A 20,864-nucleotide genomic window follows, 5' to 3' on the forward strand; every position below is an offset into this window, starting at 1 on the left:
AATTTGATGTAGGATTCAGGAAAGCATCTATATTAATGACCAAGAACATAGCTGTTGACTATATATCATGCATGACCTAAACTAAGAAGATTAAATGCATTTATTAAGGAATGCCAATACTCTGGCATGCATGGGTTGGGATTGGGAAGCAATAGTTTACAAATAAAGATACAGTCACCAGCTTGGCTGGCCGTTCACACTAATACAATTGGCTGTATTAGAGGGTGGGAGAAGCTGGTGGGGTGGGTCCGGGTCGTTGTAAACAGCGACTCCTACAGTTCGGTCGGGGCGCCTGCTAAGCGCGGATAGGACCTGAGTGGGGTAGTGTGATCCTTCCACACGCTACGCCCTCTCAGGGAGGATCCGCGCTGCCAGGTGAAAAGAAGCGGTTGATTGGCTGGACGTGTGTCGGAGGAAGCACGTGATAGCCTCCACTCTCCCAGATGATCTGACTGTGGGGGGTAAGTGCGCAGCGACCAGGAAGGGGATTGGGAATTGGCATACGACTAACATTGGGATGGGAGAAAATCGGAGGAAAATGGAGGGGGAAAAAGATCAAAAAAAAAAAAAAAATATACAGTATATGTCAAGTTAGTAGCCTACACTTACTGGGAAATGTTAATCAAAACTGCATTCATCCCATTCACCTTATTTTTTTTCTTTTTACTTTGAAATCTCAAACTAATTATGATTTGTGACACACTCTTCTCATTTCCCCAAAACAAACAGGGCCATCATATTATACTTTATCTTTTCTTTTAAAGGTCCCATATTGTAAAAAATTGCCTTTTCCAGTGTTTTGCATTGTTTTCAAGCAATCTTCAGCCTATTCCTTTTTTCGGTCATTGAGTTTGGATTTGGTGTGTGAGCTTACTTTGAATATGTACATTTGTGATTATTTATTATTATTATTATTATTATTATTATTATTATTATTATTATTATTATTATTATTATTATTATTATTATTATTATTATTATTATTATTATTATTATTATTATTATTATTATTATTTTTCTTTTCTTTTGAAAGTCCACACAAGTGTATTTTTGATTGATCTGTAAACAAAGACTGAAAATAAGCTATTCATCATCAAAACTATATTCATCATCATCATGTGGGGGCGACAGTGGCTCGGGACTGGAGAGCAGTCGTCTGGCAATCCGGAGGTTCCCGGTTCGATTCCCGCTCCTCCCGGGCAGCATGTCGATGTGTCCTTGAGTTGAGCAAGACATTTAACCCCTAATTGCTCCCGATGAGCAGGTTGGCACCTTGCATGGTTGCCTCCGCCGTCAGTGTGTGAATGAATGGGTAAATGTGAGGAACAAATTGTAAAGCGCTTTGGATAAAAGCGCTATATAAAAAAGCAGCCATTTACCATTTAAAAAGCAGCTATGTGGGTTAACTTGTACCAACAACACTGACAAAATGTGAAATCTGTACCACGTCCCGTTTCTGCAGTTCAGCTGAGACAGAAACGCCCCCTACTGAAACAAGCCATTCTGAATAGGGAGGTATAGTCTGACGTCACTGGTTGTTCCACCCGTATATAGGGATTTATCATTGGGAAAATGGATTATCGGCTATTGTAACAATTCTGCTGCATGGAAATTGAAAAGCTTTCCATTTTTGCACAAAATGAGTTCCCTTCTATCACTAACATTATTGTTTAAAAAAATTTGGTTGAAATAAAATTTCGACGGCCAGGTATCATAAAAACAAGCAATAAGCATATACCCAAACATTGAAACATATATGCCTAAAAATATACAATACAAAAAAACTGCTAGAGGTAAATGCATGAGAAAACATGATGACAACATTTTACATAATTAAAGGTGCTATATAGATAACATTGTATATTTAGCCCTAACCACTGGCCAGTATGGCTACTACCATAGTGTATTTATACTTGAATCATTGTACATAATAATACTGTAACACTGCACATGCATCAGATTAGCACTATTACTCAGTAGTACTCATTTATATATATTCCAGTTTAATCACTTGTACATTGTATAATATTGCTCTCTGCAGTTAGATGCCAACTTCTTTTCGTTGTACTGTACTTGTGCTGTATGATGGCAATACATTTAAATCTAATCTAATATAGTTTTGCTGTTTTTCTTTTGCCCCCCATTGACTTCAATTAATCAAGTATAGATACTGTGTTTGGATTCTCTGTGTCACACAAACTAATACGATTTTTTTTTAATTTTTTTTTTACGTTTAATAAGTAAAGGGTTTTATTTGAAATAGATGAGAGGAAAGTACGTAAGAACTGCTCAAAACAGATAAAGACGAGATGTGCATGATAAACGGCCAAAATCTGTATCATATGTGTAGAAAAAAAGTATTACATTATAATAAATCTGAGATCATAAAAAAAAATTAAAAATGAAGTTACTTATTATTCTCTAACAATTTGCCAACACTACATTTGCATCAATGATTTGGCTGGTGTCCTGCTGCAGTTAACTAGTTAACTAGTGAAGGTAACCGGTCCATTAAAAGTGTTGCCAATCATCTGATGAGCAGCGACCTTTGCACCACTCTGAGCAGAGATTGAGGGAGGAGCAGGAGGACGAGGAGCAGAAGAGAAGCCGGCGTCTCCTCCTGCCACGGCTGCCTGTGCATCTGGAGGGGAAGGGACAGAAACGGGGCATCAGACATGGAGAAATAGAGCCTGGTACATGAAATGACTCTTGAGGAAAAAAAGAACAGCCCTGTCTGACCTGCAGAGTCTATAGGCTAAATATCATCTGTAAGAAGTAGGGATGCACCAAACAGCCGATTCCCATTCTGAGAACTAAACTTGAATTTCATATACGAAGACGAGCGCCACTCGCTTTGACAACAAATGACCGCATTCAGGATAACGAATGCCCCTTTTTTTTCTGTGTCAAAAATGTAGAGAATCAAGTGACTTTCCTTTTTATTTCTCTGACTTGTTAAAGGTGCTATAGATAACAATGAGCCACTAGATGTCCCACTACTGGAGCTCCAGCATGTCTCAACTATAGAAGCATGTTTATCTGCAGATCACGTGCATTCCACATGGGGAAAGAGGAAGTAGGGAGGGGAATAGGGGATACATGCACGCACCATGTAAACAACATTCATTTTGGACCCGCCAAATAATTTTTTAATGATAAATACATAAATCAATCATTTATTTGGAGAAAAAGCAATACTTTTATTCTGCACCTTTCTAAAAGCTCTGTGGTAGTATTATTTAGAAGAAGAAAAAAGATTTATCTACATACAAATTAATGTTATCTGTAGCACCTTTAAATGTTTCTCTTGGTATACTGTATCAGGTTTTACTATTGAGGAAATTCTCCTGATACCTACTATACCTTTTAGCCCAGTACTTGAAATATATATTTTTTAATATTTTTCTTATTTTACTACAGTTTTTATTTAATTTTGTACTGTAAATAGTTAAAACGTATAATAAATAATAAAGTTGTCCCCCGAAGAGCGGGGGAAGGTGGATGGAGTGCGCTCAAAAAAGGGGGAAAAAAATGTTGTTAGTTCGGAATCTTGGAACTTGTTTGACTTGTTCTAGCGACTCGCTGGTAACACTCTAAAGTTCTTCCAACATTTACTGAATTTAAGTGTATGATTTCCAATCACTGTGTCAACTTGTGACTGTTTTAACTAATGTTTAAAACATTTTATAGCTCATTCTGCTTATTGACTTCCTGAAACGTCTAATTTTAGAATTGTATACCTTGTACATTTTATACAGAATCAGTTACCGTAAGCCCATTCAAGGGTATGATGATGACGTCAATGTTAAATAATATCTGTGTAGGTTAGTTAATTTGCATGCTGTAGTAGTAAACTAAGCTTACTTTAGCCCAATTCTGAATTAAGTGGGCGCGTTCTTCTAAAGAGTCCAATTTTATAGAAATACTTTTATTAGAAATACTTTTATTATCCCGTGGGAAATTTGACACTTACATTTGACACTTATGATTCTGAAGAGGACTGAAGAAGCCCCACGTTTTAAAGTAGGCTACCTTAGGTGACAAAAACGAAAGTGTGACTCGAGGCTGCCACGTTGCGGCGAAACTCATCTGACAATGAAATGAAAGGTGTAACCGGCGCCTAATTACATAGGCCTACTGCACCAGAGATAACATGCAAGTCAATGTAGGTAGGCTACGCCTATTCTCATGCATGAGGCAAATTGTGGGGGGGAAGTGGGAACTGTCTCATTGATTTCGCTGCTTCAAAGCCGAGGAGCCAAACCAGTAACAAGTTCCCTTTTTTTTTTTTTTTTTTTTTTTTTACTCGTTTATGGTGTACTATTTGTCAAATAAACAAATCTAAACATTGTGCATCGACAAAAAAGCTTTAATAAAATTGAGCGCGAGTAACCTAAATGATGGAGAGGAGAGAGAGAGATTTGATTGATTTTGGGGCTCATTATTACACTTATTGGACCGAAGCCACATTTCCCGAGTCTAATTCAAAATGTATGAACCTGTACTTTTCATATCGTGCCTGCGGCCCTGGTCACATAATTTCCAAGGCAAAATAAATAGGTCTAATTCTAAATAATTATCTCATATAGCTGAATGAATGAATGAATGAATGCAAACTTTATTTAACAGATTGCAGAATGTGTACAATACAGTACACCTCAATACACACAATTGTTAAGGGGATGCAGACCAGAGAAAGACGTTTGTCTTGTTTACATCAGGGTCCCCCATTTTCAATTCATAGTGAAGAGCGCGCTTTGCTGCTCGTTTAATAAACTTTGAGTAGAGGCAAAAAAAATAGCCACCACCTATTATTTATTTTCATATAGTAAAACTTGCCTGCTGTCGATAACTTTGACTCCAGTTCCTTTGCATTGTTGTTGCAGCCGATCGCCGCCAGTAGCTTGACGGTCTCTTGAATGGCACGGGGTTCAGTGAAGACTTGAACCAGTTTATCGGCGAGATCCAGGCAATCAGCGTTCTGGACCGCATTGCGACTCACGCGTGGTTCCTCTCTGCGATCGATCAGTTTGTTCCGAAATCTTTTCAGGTCCCCGTCGCTCAAGTCTTCCAATGCCTCCACTATAAAGGCATGGGCGGTTTTGGCCATGTCTGTTCAAACGTGAAATATACAACAGCGCAGTCTCGTTGAGTCCAAAACGAAAGTGAGTTACACAGACAGACATACAGTTACATAAACACGCTAAGATACGGAACTAATAATGCTTCCTGCAGGGGCGAACTTTCCTCTATAGGGAGGGAGGGACAGGGGGGCCCGGGGCCGGGGGACATGTGCAGTGTGCTAGGGAGAGTCCGACTTCTTGATTGATTAATTGATTGATTGATTGATTGATTGATTGATTGATTGAAAAGTTTATTAACAGATTGCAGAATGGGTACAGTACAGTACGGCTCAATACACAATTGTTAAGGGGTTGCAGACCAGAGAAAGACTTTCGTCTTGTTTACATCAGGGTCCCCCATTTTCAATTCATATAGACATATATGACATATACACGACATACAGATAGACAGTACTGCTACATCTATACATTTATGACATACCAGATTTTTTGTTTACCACATGCCCCCCCCCCAACATCCTCCAATGTACAGTTTCCCCATCCAACCTCCCCAACCTCCTCCAATGTACAGTTTCTTCCCCCTCAAATGTATACTCTCTTTTTTAGACCCTTTTTGTATCACAAACAGTACTGTATTTGTAGATCTGGTATGTCATAAATGTATAGATGTAGCAGTACTGTCTATCTGTATGTCATATGATGAATTGAAAATGGGGGACCCTGATGTGAATGAATGAATGAATGAAAACTTTATTTAACAGATTGCAGAATGGGTACAATACAGTACGGCTCAATACATACAATTGTTAAGGGGATGCAGACCTGAGAAAGACGTTTGTCTTGTTTCCATCAGGGTCCCCCATTTTCAATTCATATAGACATTTATGACATACACAACATACATGACATTTATGGCATAGGGACATATAGGTATTTAGTACTGATACATTTGTGACATAGGCGGTATTCAAATATACAGTACTGTTACCCCTAGATCCTGACAGAGTATATACATATGATGGGGAGGGGACTGTACATTAGGAGGGGGTGGGTGGGTGGGAGGGAAATATACATACGGCGGGGAGGGAATATATACATGCGGTGGGGAGGAGACTGTCTATTAGGAGGTGGTGGGGGTTTTGGGCATTTACGGTGGCCAGTTTCGAATTGCAGCCTCCCGTAGGTGCTCTTTAAGAGCGGTTTTGAATGTGGGCAGGGATTCACTTTCCTTTACAGCTTTGGGTAGGGCGTTCCACATTGTTGTGGCATAATTGCGAAACGTGTTTAGTCCCTTGTTTGAGCCGAATCTGGGTTTAACATGATTTGTTGAGCTTCCTCTGGTGTAGTGGTTGTGGTATTCACTGACCTTTGGGAAGTATTTTGACATGTACATGGGCACCCCGGTCGTATAGTGTATCTTGTAGACCAGGCCCATTGCAAGTTGCTGTACTCTGTCGTCTACTCTAAGCCATCCTAGGTTGTCAAAGTGGGCAGGGGTGAGGTGGGTTCTGGGGTTCAGGTCAAGTAGTAGTCTGACCAGTTTGTTTTGTGATGTTTGTAATTTTGTTTTAAGCGCCTTTGAGGTGCTTTGGTACCATGAGGTGCACGCATATTCATAGTACCCTTGAATGAGTGCTCCTGCCAGAGTCTTCAGGGTATTCTTGTTTACCAGAGAGGAGATCCGGTACAAGAATCTAGTTCGTTGGTTGACTTTTTTTTATTACATTGGATGCCATTTTGTCACAGGAAAGATTTTCCTCTAGGATGGAACCCAGGTAGGTAATTTCGTCTTTCCTTGTGACAATATTGTCACCCACTGTAACTGAGAAGCCGTCGGTCTTGCTGAGTTTGTTATTTGAACCGAAGAGAATGGACTCTGTTTTGCCCATGTGTAATGATAGTTTGTTATCAGCGAGCCATATGCATATTTGTAAACAAGACGAAAGTCTTTCTCTGGTCTGCATCCCCTTAACAATTGTGTATTGAGCTGTACTGTACTGTACCCATTGATTGATTGATTGATTGAAACGTTTATTAACAGATTGCAGAATGGGTACTGTGGAATAATATAATGATTCATTCCCCAACTATCTCATTTAGACATTCCCCTCCCCCTTCTCCCCAATCCTGTGCCCCCCCCCCCCCCTCTCCCCAATCCTGTATCCCCCCCCTGTGAACTATATGACTCTAAGACTCCTCCCAACAACATTCCAGTTCACAGGGGGGGGGGGGGGTACAGGATTGGGGAGAGGGGGAGGGGTCACAGGATTTGGGAGAAGGGGGAGGGGAATGTCTAAATGAGATAGTTGAACTCTTCGGTTCAAATAACAAACTCAACAAGACCGACGGCTTCTCAGTTACAGTGGGTGACAATATATGTCACAAGGAAAGATGAAATTACCTACCTGGGTTCCATCCTAGAGGCTAATCTTTCCTGTGACAAAATGGCAACCAATGTAATAAAAAAAGTCAACCAACAAACTCGATTCTTGTACCGGATCTCCTCTCTGGTAAACAAGAATACCCTGAAGACTCTGGCAGGAGCACTCATTCAAGGGTACTACGACTATGCTTGCACCTCATGGTACCAAAGCACCTCAAAGGCGCTAAAAACAAAATTACAAACATCTCAAAACAAACTGGTCAGACTACTGCTTGACCTGACTCCTAGAACCCACCTCACCCCTGCCCACTTTGACAACCTAGGATGGCTTAGAGTAGACGACAGAGTACAGCAACTTGCAATGGGCCTGGTGTACAAGATACACTACACGACCAAGGTACCCATGTACATGTCAAAATACTTCCCAAAGGTCAGTGAATACCACGATCACAACACCAGAGGGAGCTCCACAAATCATGTTAAACCCAGATTCGGCTCAAACAAGGGACTAAACACGTTTAGCAATTATGCCACATCAATGTGGAACGCCCTACCCACAGCTGTAAAGGAATGTGAATCACTGCCCACTTTCAAAACCACTCTCAAAGAACACCTATGGGAGACTGCAATTCTAAACTGGCCCCTGTAAATGTCCTAACCCAACCCCCTCCAATGTACAGTAAATGACCAAGTATGGTTTTGTAAATATTCCAATGTACAGTTTTGCTTGTACAGTTGTACAGTGTTCCCCACCCACCCCTCCTACCCAACCCCCCCCCCCCCCAACCACCTCCAATGTACAGCCCCCCCCCCCCACCCCACCTACCCAACCTCCTCCAATGTACTGTTTGTACGTCAAATGTGTATATACTCTCTTTTCTGGACTCTTTTTGTATCACAAACAGTACTGTATTTGCAAATCTGGTATGTCATAAATGTATAGATGTAGCAGTACTGTCTATCTGTATGTCATGTATGTCATATATGTCCTGATGAATAAAAAATGGGGGACCCTGATGTAAACAAGACGAAAGTCTTTCTCTGGTCTGCAACCCCTTAACAATTGTGTGTATTGAGCTGTACTGTATTGTACCCAGCCATTCTGCAATCTGTTAATAAAGTTTTCAATCAATCAATCAACAGCCTGGTGTAAGAATGGTTATTACACAGATATATGGTTGAATACAAAATATAGGCTGGCCAAGGAAATGGGTAGATCAGTGTACTGTTAGTACCTATAGGCTAGACAGGTCAGGCAACACAGAACTCATAAAGAGTCATAATAACATTTAAAATGCGCATAAGGCTAGATCTAAGCTTGTTTTAGAACAAAACACACTATGAAAATCCTTGACAAATACAATATGGCTACACAACAATTAAAAAAAAGCCTCCAATCACGGGCTCTCCAACGCGCTCTCTTATGCGCGCTGCGTAAAGTATTATTATAGTGCATCCATTACCACAATAGAGCACTACTAATATTAGAGCAGTTTGAGGGGGAAATATACTTACTTGTTAAAAGTACACGACGCTACTACCACAATCTCCAGATGATGACGCAGACGCACAACTGCAGCGAGTAGATGTTAGTTTCGATTTAAAGTTTCCGGAAAACTTCTTGACAGAAATGGAGAATTATGCAACTGCAGAGCCGCAGAGCGGCGCTCTCAGGACCGGCGGTCTGACGGCTCGGGCACATTGAACGCGCACGAATTTCACGCACGGGTTCCTAGCGGGATCGCGCGCCTGGCCAGACAGCAGTGTGCTAGGGAGAGTCCGACTTCTTGATTGATTAATTGATTGATTGATTGATTGATTGATTGATTGATTGATTGAAAAGTTTATTAACAGATTGCAGAATGGGTACAGTACAGTACAACTCAATACATACAGATCGAAAAATACCTCGCGGAAAAAAATCTAATCTACGAATTCCAATCTGGCTTCAGAACATCCCACTCCACTGACACATGCCTTCTCTACTTGAACGACCACATCAAACAAGAGGTGGACGCGGGCAAATACTGCGGCATGGTCATGCTGGACCTACAAAAGGCCTTCGACACTGTCAATCACACCATTCTGATTGACAAGCTAAAAGCAATTGGTTTTGATAGTTTATCAGTGAGCTGGATACAATCCTACCTGGAGGGGAGGGAACAGATGGTGGAAGTAAACGGTACCCTATCCCCCCCCTCACAGTGAGCTGTGGTGTTCCACAAGGAAGCATACTAGGACCGCTACTATTCCTAATTTATGCAAATGACATGTCGTCAGCTTGTGACTGCAACTTGTTCCTGTTTGCGGACGACTCAGCCCTGCTGGTCTCTGACAAGAACAAGTTACAGGTTGAAAAAGCCCTCAGCTCGGAACTAGGCAAAATCTGCATATGGCTCGCCGACAACAAACTATCATTACACATGGGCAAAACAGAGTCCATTCTCTTCGGTTCAAATAACAAACTCAGCAAGACTGACGACTTCTCGGTTACAGTGGGTGACAATATTGTCACAAGGAAAGATGAAATTACCTACCTGGGTTCCATCCTAGAGGCTAATCTTTCCTGTGACAAAATGGCATCCAATGTAATAAAAAAAGTCAACCAACGAACGCGATTCTTGTACCGGATCTCCTCTCTGGTAAACAAGAATACCCTGAAGACTCTAGCAGGAGCACTCATTCAAGGGTACTACGACTATGCTTGCACCTCATGGTACCAAAGCACCTCAAAGGCACTAAAAAACAAATTACAAACATCTCAAAACAAGCTAGTCAGACTACTACTTGACCTGACTCCTAGAACCCACCTCACCCCTGCCCACTTTGACAACCTAGGATGGCTTAGAGTAGACGACAGAGTACAGCAACTTGCAATGGGCCTGGTCTACAAGATACACTACGCGACCAAGGTACCCATGTACATGTCAAAATACTTCCCAAAGGTCAGTGAATACCACGATCACAACACCAGAGGGAGCTCCACAAATCATGTAAAACCCAGATTCGGCTCAAACAAGGGACTAAACACGTTTCGCAATTATGCCACATCAATGTGGAACGCCCTGCCTAAAGCTGTAAAGGAATGTGAATCACTACCCACCTTCAAAAACACTCTCAAAAAACACCTACGTGAGACTGCAATTCGAAACTGGCCCCTACAAATGTCCTAACCTAGTTGTACAGTAAATGACCAAGTAAGGCTTTGTCAACATTCCAATGTACAGTGTAAAATGTGTGTGTGTCCCCTACCCAACCCCCCCCCCCCCCCCACCTCCAATGTACAGCCCTCACCCAACCCACCCAACCCCACCCCACCAACCTCCTCCAATGTACAGTTTCTACGCCAAATGTATATACACTCCTTTTCTGGACACTTTTGTATCACAAACAGTACTGTATTTGCAAATCTGATATGTCATAAATGTATAGATGTAGCAGTACTGTCTATCTGTATGTCATGTATGTCATATATGTTATGATGAATTGAAAATGGGGGACCCTGGTGGAAACAAGACGAAAGTCTTTCTCTGGTCTGCATCCCCTTAACAATTGTATGTATTGAGATGTACTGTACTGTACCCATTCTGCAATCTGTTAATAAACTTTTCAATCAATCAATCAATCAATCCAATGTAAATTACCCAGTATGGTTGTCAATATCCCAGTGTACCCAACCCCCCCCACCCAACCTCCTCCAATGTACAGTTTCTACGTCAAATGTATATACTCCCTTTTCTTGACTCCTTCTGTATCACAAACAGTACTGTATTTGCAAATCTGGTATGTCATAAATGTATAGATGTAGCAGTACTGACTATCTGTATGTCATGTATGTCATATATGTCCTGATGAATTGAAAATGGGGGACCCTGGTGGAAACAAGACGAAAGTCTTTCTCTGGTCTGCATCCCCTTAACAATTGTGTGTATTGAGCTGTACTGTATTGTACCCATTCTGCAATCTGTTAATAAAGTTTTCAATCAATCAATCAATCAATCAATCAATACAATTGTTAAGGGGATGCAGACCAGAGAAAGACTTTCGTCTTGTTTACATCAGGGTCCCCCATTTTCAATTCATCATAATAGATATATGACATACATGACATACAGATAGACAGTACTGCTACATCTATACATTTATGACATACCAGATTTGCAAATACAGTACTGTTTGTGATACAAAAAGTGTCCAGAAAATGAGTGTATATACATTTGACGTAGAAACTGGACATTGGGGGAGGTTGGGTAGGTGGGGTTGGGTGGGGGGGGGTTGGGGTAGGGGGGACACACTGTACACTGTACATTGGAATACTGACAAAGCCATACTTGGTAATTTACTGTACAACTGGGTTAGGACATTTGTAGGGGCCAGTTTCGAATTGCAGTCTCCCGTAGGTGTTCTTTGAGAGTGTTTTTGAAAGTGGGTAGTGATCCACATTCCTTTACAGCTTTGGGTAGGGCGTTCCACATTGTTGTGGCATAATTACGAAACGTGTTTAGTCCCTTGTTTGAGCCGAATCTGGGTTTAACATGATTTGTGGAGCTCCCTCTGGTGTTGTGGTCGTGGTATTCACTGACCTTTGGGAAGTATTTTGACATGTACATGGGTACCTTGGTCGTGTAGTGTATCTTGTAGACCACCCAATGGCTGAATTGGGTCACGAGACCGCCGCCATCTTAGCGCCAAATGAATATAAATATAGGATTGATTGATTGAAAACTTTATTTAACAGGTTGCAGAATGGGTACAGTACAGTTAAGATATTGTGTGAGCAAAAGTATAGTTAATTTACTCATACAGCTCACAGTGCGACGAAGTGCAATACTCCAATTCAGCCATTGGGTGGGAGGCGCTGCTGAGCGGTCGTCAGACCGCCGGTCTGCGTCTATTTTTTTAACAACGGATTTCCAGTTCCGCGTTCGCGTTCTGCGATCTGATTGGCCACTGACGTTTCTGGTGCGATCTGATTGGACACTGACGTTTCTGGTCATGTGACATGTGCGCCCAATCGCGTGACGCCTGTGTCTTTGCCCATTTCCGCCTCGAACGGCATGCAAACTACCTTACGCCTAGTTTATCACTGGTTAAGCTTAGGCGACTCTTTCTAGTTGGTTAAGGTTAGAGTTTGGAATCAGGGCTGGTGTTCTATCGCCCTGCTCCAAGACAAACTCTAACCTTAACCAACTTCGAAAGAGTGCCTAAGCTTAACCGGTGAAAGAAACAGGCGTCACACGATTGGCCGCACATGTCACACGACCAGAAACGTCAGTGGCCAATCAGATCGCAGAACGCGCACGCGGAACTGGAAATCCGTTGGTAAAAGTATTGACGCCGCCGGTCTTCGCTCTGAGGCTCTGCAGTTGCATACTATTGGAGAAATGTGGAAGATTGACAATCCAGAGAGACTCTGTGCGCAATCTGCGCGTGCCGATGGACTGGTCTCTCCGCATTCAGGAGACTTATAGAAATTAATATGTGCCATAATAACTGGTGTTATTTGTCTAATAGCCTTCAAAAATATACCACAGTATTCAAGTCTATTGGATCATGTGCAGCAGCACCCTCACAGCCGTAGATACAAACAACCACTTAATGCTAAGGCTCTCATGATGTCTCATCCACATTCATTCATTTTCTCCCCTCTCTCTCTCCCATGAGCTCAATGTAACGCAGTGGTCTATCCTCCCACAAACAGCTCATCGAACTGTAATTAATACAACACAATTAAGCGTTCAGCACCCACGGTTGACATTTCATGGAGGACAAGTTCAAACTCATTTGTTCAAAATGCATTCATGGAAGACAATTTTGGGATATGCGCGAGCGAGATTATGTGCCAAATTAATGTTAGCATTGCTTTATTTGTTGTTGGTGAAATGCCCCTTCAATATTTAGGCTGCATTGATTTGGGCTAATTTGATGTAGGATTCAAGAAAGCATCTATATTAATGACCAAGAACATAGCTGTTGACTATATATCATGCATGACCTAAACTATATAAGAAGATTAAATGCATTTATTAAAGGGGAACTATTTTACTATTTCTTTCACTATTTGGGCACTTTTACACAATTCCTGTGAGTTTATGGAACACCTCTGTAATTATATATATTTTTTAATTCATTGTTTTGTATTTCTAATCAAGTCCTCAAAAACAGCATTTTTCTACCTCAAGATCTCGAGCCGTTTTGAGCCTGGCCACCTAAACCACTGCGCCGCGGCGCCGGCGCCTGAACATTATCATGCAGCGGTGTCTTTCTGACATCACAAATCAGCACATTTTCACATGACTCAGTTCAGTGAGGGTGAATATTGTGAGAGGAGAATTGGAAGAATGCGCCAATATGAGAATTAGAGACATAGATCATATTAATATAAGTCCACATAGCTAGGAAACAATGCTAAACACTGAAAAAGGCCATTTATAAGATAGTTCCCCTTTAAGGAATGCCAATACTCTGGCATGCATGGGTTGGGATTGGGAAGCAATAGTTTACAAATAAAGATACAGTACATGTCAAGTTAGTAGCCTACACTTACTGGGAAATGTTAATCAAAACTGCATTCATCCCATTCACCTTATTTTTTTTCTTTTTACTTTGAAATCTCAAACTAATTATGATTTGTGACACACTCTTCTCATTTCCCCAAAACAAACAGGGCCATCATATTATACTTTATCTTTTCTTTTAAAGGTCCCATATTGTAAAAAATTGCATTTTCCAGTGTTTTGCATTGTTTTCAAGCAATCTTCAGCCTATTCCTTTTTTCGGTCATTGAGTTTGGATTTTGTGTGTGAGCTTACTTTGAATATGTACATTTGTGATTATTTATTATTATTATTATTATTATTATTATTTTTATTATTATTTTTCTTTTCTTTTGAAAGTCCACACAAGTGTGTTTTTGATTGATCTGTAAACAAAGACTGAAAATAAACTATTCATCATCAAAACTATATTCATCATCATCATGTGGGGGCGACAGTGGCTCGGGACTGGAGAGCAGTCGTCTGGCAATCCGGAGGTTCCCGGTTCGATTCCCGCTCCTCCCGGGTAGCATGTCAATGTGTCCTTGAGTTGAGCAAGACATTTAACCCCTAATTGCTCCCGATGAGCAGGTTGGCACCTTGCATGGTTGCCTCCGCCGTCGGTGTGTGAATGTGTGAATGAATGGGTAAATGTGAGGAACAAATTGTAAAGCGCTTTGGATAAAAGCGCTATATAAAAAAGCAGCCATTTACCATTTAAAAAGCAGCCATGTGGGGTTGTACCAACACTGACAAAATGTGAAATCTGTACCACGTCCCGTTTCTGCAGTTCAGCTGAAACAAAAACGCCCTCTACTGAAACAAGCCATTCTGAATAGGGAGGTATAGTCTGACGTCACTGGTTGTTCCACCCGTATTCTCGAAGACACTCTGGTGTCACGAGACCGCCGCCATCTTGGTATAGGGGGACCATACGGATTTCTACCATCAAATGCATGCGTTGAGGTCCGTTTTTATTACATGTTTTATCACATTCTTGTTCATTTCATAACATTTTCATACGATTTGTTTTGAAAATATTGAGGCCAACATGGCATTTCACTATTTCGAAAGCCTTTCTGGTGATTCTAAGGTGAGATATGAGTCAAAGATCTCCCCCTGATTGACTTGACATAATGTCCATACAAAACACCTGCAGACATGGCCATCTCTCGAATACCCAAATTGAAGCTGCTGTGTTACGTTTTGTACTAATAACGAACACAGAAATCCAAATCGCAAGTTTTATATAATACCAGCTGATGCATCACGGAGGAAAAAGTGGCTGGTGGCTAACGTTCGGCTAACTCGCTCTGTGTTGTGGTCATGGTAGCTACATGCTAAGCTAACGTTAATTACATAATATCGAACCGATAGGAGCTTATCTTATCTAATCTTACGTGGTGGTACCACGTGTGCCACTACCCGATCAAACATCAACGTAAGATTAGATAAGATAAGCTCCTATCGGTTCGATATTATGTAATTAACGTTAGCTTAGCATGTAGCTACCACGACCACAACAGAGCGAGTTAGCCGAACGTTAGCCACCAGCCACTTTTTCCTCTGTGATGGTATAAAACTTGCGATTTGGATTTCTGTTTTTGTCATTAGTACAACGCGTAACACAGCAGCTCTTTGGCATTGTGAAGGACTGAAGAAAATTCCGGTTGATTGTCTTTAATTTGACGCTTTAACGATCCGTTTCTGCACTAAATGAACCGTACACAATGTACCAGGCGGGGCAGTTTCCCCCCACGCTGCAGTTGCCTAGCAACAACAGACAGGAAGTTGACTTCGAGAATAGGGATTTATCATTGGGAAAATGGATTATCGGCTATTGTAACAATTCTGCTGCATGGAAATTGAAAAGCTTTCCATTTTTGCACAAAATGAGTTCCCTTCTATCACTAACATTATTGTTTAAAAAAATTTGGTTGAAATAAAATTTCGCGATATTTTTTTATGATTAATTGGGAATATTTTCATGTTGAGCTATAGATTGTGGATGAATAAGCACAGAAAGGTACACCATGCCAATGTTAATGCTTTATTGTTACTCAGCTGATAGAGTTGTGCCCTTCCTGATGGCTTGTCGTACAGAACTTGTAAGTCGCTTTGGATAAAAGCGTCAGCTAAATGACTAAATGTAAATGTAAATGTTATTTGTTTCAAACGAGGCGACGGCCAGGTATCATAAAAACAAGCAATAAGCATACCCAAACATTGAAACATATATGCCTAAAAATATACAATACAAAAAAACTGCTAGAGGTAAATGCATGAGAAAACATGATGACAACATTTTACATAATTAAAGGTGCTATATAGATAACATTGTATTTAGCGCTAACCACTGGCCAGTATGGCTACTACCATAGTGTATTTATACTTGAATCATTGTACATGATAATACTGTAACACTGCACATGCATCAGATTAGCACTATTACTCAGTAGTACTCATTTATATATATTCCAGTTTAATCACTTGTACATTGTATAATATTGCTCTCTGCAGTTAGATGCCAACTTCTTTTCGTTGTACTGTACTTGTGCTGTATGATGGCAATACATTTAAATCTAATCTAATATAGTTTTGCTGTTTTTCTTTTGCCCCCCATTGACTTCAATTAATCAAGTATAGATACTGTGTTTGGATTCTCTGTGTCACACAAACTAATATGTTTTTTTTTTTTTTTTTTTTTTACGTTTAATAAGTAAAGGGTTTTATTTGAAATAGATGAGAGGAAAGTACGTAAGAACTGCTCAAAACAGATAAAGACAAGATGTGCATGATAAACGGCCAAAATCTGTATCATATGTGTAGAAAAAAAGTATTACATTATAATAAATCTGAGATCATAAAAAAAAAAAAAAATTAAGTTACTTATTATTCTCTAACAATTTGCCAACACTACATTTGCATCAATGATTTGGCTGGTGTCCTGCTGCAGAAGTGAAGTTAACCGGTCCATTAAAAGTGTTGCCAGTCATCTGATGAGCAACAACGACTGCACCATTCTGAGCAGAGATTGAGGGAGGAGCAGGAGGACGAGGAGCAGAAGAGGAGCCGGCGTCTCCTCCTGCCACGGCTGCCTGTCCATCTGGAGGGGAAGGGACAGAAACGGGGCATCAGACATGGAGAAATAGAGCCGGGTACATGAAATGACTCTTGAGGAAAAAAAGAACAGCCCTGTCTGACCTGCAGAGTCTATAGGCTAAATATCACCTGTAAGAAGTAGGGATGCACCAAACAGCCGATTCCCATTCTGAGAACTAAACTTGAATTTCATATACGAAGACGAGCGCCACTCGCTTTGACAACAAATTACCGCATTCAGGATAACGAATGCCCTTTTTTTTTTTTTTTTGTCAAAAATGTAGAGAATCAAGTGACTTTCCTTTTTATTTCTCTGACTTGTTAAAGGTGCTATAGATAACAATGAGCCACTAGATGTCCCACTACTGGAGCTCCAGCATGTCTCAACTATAGAAGCATGTTTATCTGCAGATCAGGTGCATTCCACGTGGGGAAAGAGGAAGTAGGGAGGGGAATAGGGGATACATGCACGCATGTAAACAACATTCATTTTGGACCCGCCAAATTATTTTTAATGATAAATACATAAATCAATAATTTATTTGGAGAAAAAGCAATACTTTTATTCTGCACCTTTCTAAAAGCTCTGTGGGAGTATTATTTAGAAAAGAAAAATTATTAATCTACATACAAATTAATGTTATCTGTAGCACCTTTAAATGTTTCTCTTGGTATACTGTATCAGGTTTTACTATTGAGGAAATTCTCCTGATACCCACTATACCTTTTAGCCTATATGGCCCTATATCCGACACCGATATCGGTGCATCCCTCATAAGAAGATAATTGTACTGCTATAATACTAAATCTATAGAGAACATTTGTACCTCTAGGTCACACACCTTTGTATGCATTTAATTTATCTGCAGCATTGTTGTGGCCCATCTTCTTCAGAATCGCAATAGTGATAGTCACAGCCCCCTCTTCATGGTATCTTTCCACCATTGCAGTCACTGTGTCGCGCCGTTTCCATCCCTCCATTAGGCCCTTGGGAATGGGTTCAAAACCCTTCAATATTTCCAGAGTGAGGTGCCATTTGAACTGCTCCACGTCGTCACCAACCATACCCTCCAGTATAGCCAGGAGCCTCTGTTCGGTCATCGTAGATCACTGGCCACGGATGGGAAACCAATCTGTAATGTCAAGCCACATGTTATGGGAGAATACAGATACATGACAGCGTATATAGGTCTTGCTGTGGAAATGCGCAACATGTCATCTAACTAGTGCGAAATGAATAAATCACATTCAAAATATAAATAACTTCTACACCACTGTTTGTGATTCTGCCTAAATCAACATGTTGGTCCTCCAAAGGGGGGCCTGACAGAACAGGTTTGAGGACCACTGTCTTAGAGAGAGACCAATGATCTAAACCCCCTGACTGAACAATTTTTTTTTATCCACTTTTTCTCCCATTTTCTATATTTTCTCCCATCCCAATTTCGTATTGTCCAATTCAACCCTCCCCTGTCACGGACGCTGTTTCTTGCCTCCCACAAGCCGGCTGCAATGTGGACTAAGTCATACATAGCACAAGTCCCCTCCGGTACGTGAGGTAACAGCAGTTGCATCTTTTCACCTGCGCAGCTCGATCTCTCAGTGGCGAGGAGTAACGCGTGGGAGGCTCACGCTGCCCCTGACACTTCCTGATTCTACTGCGCAGGCGCACCAACCGACCTGTAGGAGTCGCTGTCCACAACGCCCGATCCCCACCCATCAGTTTCCCACCCCCTAATACGGCCAATGTGTATTTAGTATGAATGACCAGCTAAACTGAAAGCAATGTGGAGCGCTGGGCTCGAACAGGCGAGCCCAGCGTCTCCGTCATTCGTGGCGAGCGCCTTGCCCACTACGCCACGTAGCCGCCCACCCTGAGCACAACATTTATAGGAAACAGGCACTGGAGGAAATCAGAATGTTGCATCAACAGCCTGGTGTAAGATGGTTATTACGCAGATATATGGTTGAATACAAAATATAGGCTGGCCAAGGAAATGGGTAGATCAGTGTACTGTTAGTGTTAGTACCTATAGGCTAGACAGGTCAGGCAACACAGAATGAATGAATGAATGAAAACTTTATTTAACAGATTGCAGAATGGGTACAATACAGTACGGCTCAATACATACAATTGTTAAGGGGATGCAGACCAGAGAAAGACGTTTGTCTTGTTTCCATCAGGGTCCCCCATTTTCAATTCATATAGTATCTCATAGAAGAACTCATAGAACTCATAATAACATTTAAAATGCGCATAAGGCTAGATCTAAGCTTGTTTTAGAACAAAACACACTATGAAAATCCTTGACAAATACAATATGGCTACACAACAATAAAAAAAAGTCTCCAATCAAGGGCTCTCCAACGCGCTCTCTTACGCGCGCTGCGTAAAGTGCCTATTATAGTGCCGCCATTACCACATGGGGGACCCTGATGGAAACAAGACAAACGTCTTTCTCAGGTCTGCATCCCCTTAACAATTGTATGTATTGAGCCGTACTGTATTGTACCCATTCTGCAATCTGTTAAATAAAGTTTTCATTCATTCATTCATTCACAATAAAGCACTACTAATATTAGAGCAGTTTGAGGGGAAAATATACTTACTTGTTAAAAGTACACGACGCTACACAATCTCCAGAGGATGACGCAGACGCACAACTGCAGCGAGTAGATGTTAGTTTCGATTTAAAGTTTCCGGGAAACTTCTTGACTGAAATGCAGAGAGACTCTGTGCGCAATCTGCGCGTGCGGAGGTTGGGAGTAGGTGCGTAAAAGTGCCGATGGACTGGTCTCTCCGCCTTCAGGGGACTAATAGGCGTGACTGAATTCCACACGTTTGGTCGAAAACTCCACCCACTGCTTCCTCATCGGACTTCTCTCTGTGTCCTGGTGTGTGTGTGTGTGTGTGTGTGTGTGTGTGTGTGTGTGTGTGTGTGTGACTCACAAACTGAATGCGCTAATAAGACTTACAACAACAAATACAAACAACACAATACAACAAATAGCCTATATGACACGAATCGGAATTGAGTTTGGTGTGAAAAGAACAACTTAACCGTTGTACCGTCTTTTACTAGTACTCTGCTATAGTGATCTCCCTTGCCTATATTACTAACTATATGCTAATTATGTCTAAACTACTATGCACTCAAGACTGTAGCACCCAAGTTCGAAGAACAATTTTACTGTTAATTTTACTCTGAAAGTCCAGAGTTGCACCCGAATTCCTGCTGACTTGTACACAACTTGTAAGTCGCTTTGGATAAAAGAGTCAAGCTAAATTACTAAAATGTAAATGCTATGTAAAATGTAAAATGTAAATGCCCCCCCCCACCCACCCACCCAACCACCTCCAATGTACAGTCCCCACCCACCCCTCCTACCCAACCCCCCCCCCCCCCACTCCTACCCCCCCCCCCCACTCCTACCCAACCCCCCCCCCCCCCCCCCCCCCCAACCACCTCCAATGTACAGTCCCCCCCCCACCCCCACCTACCCAATCCAATGTACAGTTTCTACGCCTAATGTATATACTCTTTTCTTTCTGGACTCTTTTTGTATCACAAACAGTACTGTAATTGCAAATCTGGTATGTCATAAATGTATAGATGTAGCAGTACTGTCTATCTGTATGTCATGTATGTCATATATGTTACGATGAATTGAAAATGGGGGACCCTGATGTAAACAAGACGAAAGTCTTTCTCTGGTCTGCATCCCCTTAACAATTGTATGTATTGAGCTGTACTGTAC

General features: G+C 41.2%; 2 long non-coding RNA genes across 2 annotated transcripts; both read right to left on the reverse strand.

Moving 5' to 3' along the window:
* Window positions 1–1,883: 1,883 nt before the first annotated feature.
* On the reverse strand, window positions 1,884–9,018 carry LOC311231382. The gene is made up of 3 exons (XR_014619862.1): window positions 8,983–9,018; window positions 4,840–5,112; window positions 1,884–2,641 (listed from the first exon to the last, which is right to left on the reverse strand). It is a non-coding gene; the product is annotated as an uncharacterized lncRNA (long non-coding RNA).
* Window positions 9,019–16,886: 7,868 nt separating this feature from the next.
* On the reverse strand, window positions 16,887–19,881 carry LOC311232310. Its single transcript, XR_014619934.1, has 3 exons — window positions 19,716–19,881; window positions 17,948–18,238; window positions 16,887–17,109 (listed from the first exon to the last, which is right to left on the reverse strand). It is a non-coding gene; the product is annotated as an uncharacterized lncRNA (long non-coding RNA).
* Between the last annotated feature and the right edge of the window lie 983 nt (window positions 19,882–20,864).

Source organism: Notolepis coatsorum, assembly GCF_963971535.1.
Source record: "Notolepis coatsorum genome assembly, chromosome: 7".
NCBI classification, from domain to species: Eukaryota; Metazoa; Chordata; class Actinopteri; order Aulopiformes; family Paralepididae; genus Notolepis; species Notolepis coatsorum.